The sequence below is a fragment of the Loxodonta africana genome, chromosome 16, assembly GCF_030014295.1.
Source record: "Loxodonta africana isolate mLoxAfr1 chromosome 16, mLoxAfr1.hap2, whole genome shotgun sequence".
Lineage (NCBI taxonomy): Eukaryota > Metazoa > Chordata > Mammalia > Proboscidea > Elephantidae > Loxodonta > Loxodonta africana.
In genome coordinates, this window is record NC_087357.1 from 71,382,377 (window position 1) to 71,388,376 (window position 6,000).

Here is a 6,000-nt window from a genome sequence, read left to right on the forward strand (position 1 = left end):
TCGAATACTGTGTCTTTATATGGGAGCCCCGGTGGTGTAGTAGATAAGGGCTTTATAATAAGCCTTGAAATCAGATAGTGTCAGCCCTCCAACTCTGTTCTTCTTTTCAAAGTTATTTTGCCTCTCCTAGGTACCCGAACTTCCACATGAATCTTAGAATCAGCTTGTTAATTTCTACAAAAATATCTGCTGGGATTTTTATTGGAATTGCAATGAATCTACAGACCAACCTGGGGAAAACTGTCATCTTAACAAAACTGAGCCTTCCCGCCATTAACAAAGCATTTATTTTGGCTGAGTCTCAAAATTATTATGCTGAGTGTAACTTTTCATACTCAGACCACAAAAAGAGAAAGTACATATATATGATTTCATTTATATAAAACCTGTACCAGTTGGTGCCAAATCAATTCTGACTCATGGAGACCCCATGTGTGCCCCATAGGATTTTCAATGGTTGATTTTTCAGACGCACAACTCAGGAACTCCACATAAAACTACAGAAAATGCAAACTAATCTATATTAACAAAGTTTTATTGTTACATGTTTCTTTTCCTAGAAAAATGTAGAAGAAAACTGGTTAATGTTTACTGTAGTTACCATATAGATAAAATAAACCACTTAAATTATAGCCTTCTCTTTGCACTACCTGTAATAGTGAAACAGCTCAAATGCCCAATAAGAGAGAATGACTGAGTATATGACTTTGATATATTACCATTTAAATGAGAAATGTGTAAACCATCAAACCACAGATGCATTTACATGAAACATTACGCATGAAGGGAAAGAAGTCCAAGACAATCGTGTTAGAAGCATAAATCTCTCTACTGTGTTTTTTGCCAATGCCTAATCAAAGAGTCAAAATGATCACCCAAAGAAACACAAGAAAAAGAAATGTTTTTCATTATATTAAATTCAGAAACTGCTGGTATAACCTAGAGTCCTTTAGAATTTCATAAATTTTTATTGAGGAACAATATTTATTTGACTAGAGGAAAACTAGTGACAGGATGGCTTCAATTTATACAAAATTCATTGAGTAGATAACATGAATAAAGCTTTAGCTAGTTTCACAAATATACATATACATTTTGACTTGTCTCATATATTTACATATTATACATACATACATGTATTGTTATGGTTTAATTATAGGATTCAATATGTCACTGTAAGAAGAGCAATAAAGTCTAACCCCAAGGGCCTATGCAATTGATTTTTGTTCATCTTCAATCCTGTTCTACTTTCAGAGTGAAAAACCAAAGTTACATTACAATATGTTGGGGTAGGGGGAGTGAGGAGAGGCCAATATGATATACTTTCATTGCCTGGATAATTTGGCAATTCAACCATTCTTCTACCAACTAATTACCTTTTGCTAAAAAATTTTTTAGCAAAAGTTTATCAGGGTCATTTATATATTCAAATCCAGTTTGACTTACAAGCCCAGCTTAATTTTCTGTAATACTAAAGAAATACTGCCTCAATATGCCTAGCTATCCTTAAAGATTAGCTTCATGTTTCTTCTACTTTTTGGGGTTTTATGGATGGGCTTGGGGAGAGGGGTGTCTACAAATGGTACATAAAATTTCACGTGAATGTGCATACTTGCATTTTCTGACCCAGGGTTCTCACCTTCCAACAAATTCTCAAAGGATTTCACGACTCCAAAATAGTTTGTGAACCAATTTTTTTTATCTTACAGGGTATACTTTCCAGCCTTAGGGCAATAATTACATTTCAGGTGATAATTAATTGCTAAGTAAAATAAGGCATTCCTGCCACAGAAATTCAGGCTCACAGCTTTATGTCTGCCCCAACTCTTGCTGCAGCCTTGGAATAAAAGCAGGAAATGGGAATTAATTGCTCTATGAAAGGCTGTTTCTCAGTATACAATCCACTCTACAGTAATAGGAAAGATTAACATCTCCTTATCAAAGAAGACAAGGTTCACCTGAACAACCTAGGCTACCTAGGTGATACAAAGCTTTCTTTCTCCAATAGTCTCTTCTCTTGCACTGCCTAAAATTTTTTTTGCAATAATTAAAAAATTGTACACATTTTTACCTGTTTTATTATGTTACCAAAACAAAACGGCCAATGCAATTATCATCTCACCAAAGCCCTGGCTTTCAGTACTTAAAATAAAACCCCTTTTTTAAGATGTCAGTGGAAACATTATACATCTAAAAAAGACAGAGTGGTCCTCTTCCCTGTTACTCTACGTCATATAGTTGCCATCATTTAAGTAACACACAGGATATAAGGAAAAACGTTCCAAAACCAAAACTGACGTGACTTTTAAAGGTAAGTGATAAAATCTGTTTCCCGCAGAAATAAAAAGGTAAAAAATATGAATCTCATGTTTAAGATTCTGAAATTACAGTCACCGACTTAAGTCCAAAGTTAAAGAAAAATCACTAAAGGTCTATTAAAATTTCAAATCAAGGTAAAACATATTCAAGGTTGTTCACTTTCAGGTTCTTAGATAGTTCCTGCTTAAGGTACCCAATTTTCTCCCTAGAAATTTGATCAGAAAAATCCCTCAAAAAATTTTTTTTAATTAGCTTCCAATGTTCCTGCTATACAGAAGGAATTTTTCATCCGTTTATTTTAGGAAAAAGCTAGCCTCCGTCATAAACTACATCTAAACCTGTACAGGGAAATACATTTCTTTCCAGAAGCTTAAGAAATGAGCAAAAGTTGATGAAAGAACAGGGCTGCCACGTCTTTTCCCCCTCCCCCACTCACGTAGAGGCTATTTCATTCCTTCGAGTGCATTCCAAAAGCAAAGTCCAAAAGCCACAGCTCTTGGAGAAACCAGAAACAGTTAAGTTGAAATTGGCAAGTCTCCTTGGCCTTTTAGATCAATTCCTAAAAGGAGATCTAGCTTCTTTACTTCTCTAAAAAAAAAAAAAAAAAAAAACTGCAAAATTCCAAGGGTCTTCTCCACTCTATCCGGAACGCATAAGGTGTTAGTATCTAAAAATTGAATTGTAGTTAATAGGTTCAGTTATTTAGGAAAAATCATCTCACTTATCGTACCATCCTTCTTCCCCCTTTAAGCCTTCATCTGGGGGCGAGGCACGTTAATTCAACCCCAAATTCTCCCGCCACCATGCAATTTGTTTTACTGATGTGGACTTCGAAAAGCTGCGAACCTTCCGCTTAAAAAAGAAAGAGAAGCGCATGTGCGTCTAAAAAAAAAAAAAATTATGGGGAAGAAGAGGGAAGGAAGAAGAGTGGCTTCTCCGACGCCTGGGTGATCTGACAGCGAACTTCCCCGCGCACTCAGCCCCGAACTCGCCGCCTCGGGCGACGCCTGGCTGCCGACGCAGCGGCGCAACAGACGAATGCAGCCTCACGTCCTCCGGGCAGACCCGTTCCCAGACCCGGCGACTTTCCACGGGCAGGAATGCCTGGAGTCGTAAACTTCACACTCCGCTCCGCAGGGCCACACGCTGACCCTCTGCCGCGCTGCAAGCCCACCCCACGGCCCGCCCTCCCGTCCCCGCAGCGTGTAGACGGGTCAGGTAGCCGCGAGCTCGGGAAGATCAGCCGGGTGACTCCTTCCCGGGAAGGAATATTCAAGAAAGTCCTGGTCCCCGGGGCGGGGACAGAGGCTGCCGCAGCCTCAACGATCGAGGCGCGGACCCGGGCAGAGGTGGGAAGGGGAGCAGGGAGAAGGGCATCCCGGCCTCCGGGCGCCGAGGGTCGGGGGCGCAGGGCGCGGGGCCGAGTCTTCGGAGGAGAAGCCACTGAGGCTGCTGTGGTAAACTGGAAAACCCCCGCCCCCAAGCCATTCCGTCCGAGGGGCTGGGACCGGACTGCCGCGGCCGTCCGCGAAGGGCCACGGCCGCCCGAGGGCCTCAGCCTCAGTCCCCACGGTCGGGAGCGTCTCACCTGGGCAGCGGGACGGGACGGCGGCGCGCTCTTCGGTCCCCCCGCTCCTGCGCTCGGGCCGGCTACCCACTGCCTTCCCTCAGCCCGCTGGCGGCGTGACTGGGCAGCAGAGGGAGCCAGTCAGCCCTTTTATAACCTCTAGGCCGCGACGGCAGCCCTGAGGAGGAGGCGACTTCAGCCTCGCTACGTGAGCTCGATCACACCAGCGCCCTAGCGAGTGCGCACGCGCCCAGACCGGGCCTCCCGCCCGCCCCCGCCGCCGGCCAACACTTCCCACCCGCGGGCGGACTCTCGGGCCGAGAGGAGGGACGGGGGCTGCCGTGGGTGGGGTCGGCGGGCGGACTGGGCGGTAACGCGCCTGCGCGGGTTCCCGCCACGCCGCCGTTACCGTGGTTACCTCAGCTTTCCTCGTTTCCTCGGGGGGTTTAAGAGCCTTAATTTCAGGGTCAGCCATCAGTGAGGAAATGTCTTAAAAATAAGAAAAGGAGCGTTCCAGTGTGCCTTTTTTCATTTTTGAATGAGAAAAAGAGAGCTGGAGTGGGAGAATAATACAGCCTTGGTATCTAGCTCTCTGCTCCCAGGCTTTTTACTTTACTAACCTCCTTCTCACACCTCTCAGGTCACTTTATTTTTTTAATTGAACTTTAGATGAAGGTTTACAGAACAAACTAGTTTTTCATTAAACAGTACACATATTGTTTTATGACATTGGTTAACAACCCCACGATGTGTCGATACTCTCTCAACCTTGAGAGAGTTCCCTATTACCAGCTTTCCTGTCCTTCCTGCTTTCCAGTCCTTGCCCCTAGGCTGATGCGCTCCTCAGTCTCATTTTATCTTTGGTTGAAGGGTGAACTTCAGGAGTGACTTCATTGCTGAGCTAAAAGGGTGCCCGGAGGCCATACTCTCAGGGTTTCTCCAGTCTCTGGCCAGTAAGTCTGGTCTTTTTTTTGTGAGTTAGAATTTTCTACATCTTTCTCCAGCTCCGTCTGAGACTCTCTATTGTGACCTCTGTCAGAGCAGTCAGTAGTGGTGGCCAGGCGCCATCTAGTTGTACTGGGCTCAGTCTGGGGGAGGCCACGGTAGTTGTGGTCCATTAATCCTTTGGACTAATCTTTCCTTTATATCTTTAGTTTTCTTCATCCTCTCTTGCTCCTAGAGGGGTGAGACCATTAGAGCATCTCAGATGGCTGCTCACAGGCTTTTAAGACCCCAGATGCTACTCACCAAGGTAGAATGTAGAACAATTTCTTTATAAATGATGTTATGCCAATTGAGCTAGATGTTCCCCGAGACCATGGTCCCCACACCCCTTAGCCCAGGAATTCAGTCCCTCAGGGAGTTTGGATGTGTCTATGGAGCTTCCATGACCTTGCCTTGTACAAGTTGTGCTGGGTTCTCCACTTTGTGTACTGTCTTACCCTTCACCAAAGTTACCACTTATCTATTGCCTATCTAGTGTTTTTCCATCCACACTACTCCCTTCCCTCATAATCCTCAAAGACTGTCTTGTGTGTAAACCTTTTCATGAATTTTTATAGTAGTGGTCTCATACCACATTTGTCCTTCTGTGATTGACTTATTTCACTCAGCATATGCCCTTCAGGTTCATCCATATTATGAGATACTTCACAAATTCACCATTGTTCTTTATCATTGCATGGTACTCCATTGTGTGTATGTACCATAGTTTTTTTTATAATTTTTATTGTGCTTTAAGTGAAAGTTTACAAATCAAGTCAGTCTCTCACACAAAAGCCCAAATACACCTTGCTACACACTCCCAATTACTCTCCTTTAATGAGACAGCCCGCTCTCTCCCTCCACTCTCTCTTTTCATGTCTATTTCGCCAGTTTCTAACCCCATCCACCCTCTCATCTCCCCTCCAGGCAGGAGATGCCCACATAATCTCAAGTGTCCACCTGACCCAAGAACCTCACTCCTCACCAGCATCTCTCTCCAACCCATTGTCCAGTCCAATCCATGTCTGAAGAGTTGGCTTCGGGAATGGTTCCCCTCCTGGGCCAACAGAAGGTCTGGGGGCCATGACCACCAGGGTCCTCCTAGTCTCATTCAGACCATTAAGTCTGGT

General features: G+C 44.2%; 1 protein-coding gene across 2 annotated transcripts in view; it reads right to left on the reverse strand.

Moving 5' to 3' along the window:
* The window catches only part of P4HA1 (prolyl 4-hydroxylase subunit alpha 1), a 99,763-nt gene extending 95,744 nt beyond the window's left edge, over positions 1-4,019 (reverse strand). For both annotated transcript variants that reach the window (XM_064269708.1, XM_064269709.1), the window contains exon 1: positions 3,908-4,019. The gene's annotated coding sequence lies outside the window, so the exon portion shown is untranslated. The remainder of the gene's footprint in view (positions 1-3,907) is intronic.
* Between the last annotated feature and the right edge of the window lie 1,981 nt (positions 4,020-6,000).